The sequence below is a fragment of the Seriola lalandi genome, unplaced genomic scaffold (genome assembly GCF_002814215.2).
Source record: "Seriola lalandi dorsalis isolate HSWRI2012SDOR001 ecotype SW California unplaced genomic scaffold, Sedor1 jcf7180002054564, whole genome shotgun sequence".
Lineage (NCBI taxonomy): Eukaryota > Metazoa > Chordata > Actinopteri > Carangiformes > Carangidae > Seriola > Seriola lalandi.
The window spans coordinates 420,089-421,029 of NW_019525117.1; the positions used below are offsets into that span (position 1 = coordinate 420,089).

The 941-nt window shown below is 26.8% G+C and overlaps 1 protein-coding gene across 1 annotated transcript in view; it reads left to right on the forward strand.

Annotated features, from left to right (window-relative positions):
* The window catches only part of fat3a (FAT atypical cadherin 3a), a 129,503-nt gene that overhangs the window by 111,074 nt on the left and 17,488 nt on the right, over positions 1 to 941 (forward strand). The gene's annotated exons all lie outside the window — the stretch shown is intronic.

Sequence of the window (941 nt, forward strand, 5' to 3'; positions counted from 1 at the left end):
GTGTATTACTGTATATTACTGTATATTACAGTGTATTACAGTGTATTACTGTATATTACTGTATATTACAGTGTATTACAGTGTATTACTGTATATTACAGTGTATTACTGTATATTACTGTATATTACAGTGTATTACAGTGTATTACTGTATATTACAGTGTATTACTGTATATTACTGTATATTACAGTGTATTACTGTATATTACTGCATATTACAGTGTATTACAGTGTATTACTGTATATTACAGTGTATTACAGTGTATTACTGTATATTACAGTGTATTACTGTATATTACTGTATATTACAGTGTATTACTGTATATTACTGTACATTACAGTGTATCACAGTGTATTACTGTATATTACAGTGTATTACTGTATATTACTGTATATTACAGTGTATTACTGTATATTACTGCATATTACAGTGTATTACTGTATATTACTGTGTATTACTGTATATTACAGTGTATTACAGTGTATTACAGTGTATTACTGTGTATTACTGTATATTAGAGTGTATTACTGTATATTACTGTATATTACAGTGTATTACAGTGTATTACTGTATATTACTGTATATTACAGTGTATTACAGTGTATTACTGCATATTACTGTATATTAGTGTATATTACTGTATATTACTGTATATTACAGTGTATTACAGTGTATTACTGTATATTACAGTGTATTACTGTATATTACAGTGTATTACAGTGTATTACTGTATATTACAGTGTATTACTGTATATTACAGTATATTACAGTGTATTACTGTATATTACAGTGTATTACTGTATATTACAGTGTATTACAGTGTATTACTGTATATTACAGTGTATTACTGCATATTACAGTACATTACAGTACATGACTGTATCGACTTTAACACCAAGGATCAAATGCTGTTAATTGTCATTTGGCAGGTCTTCTGAGC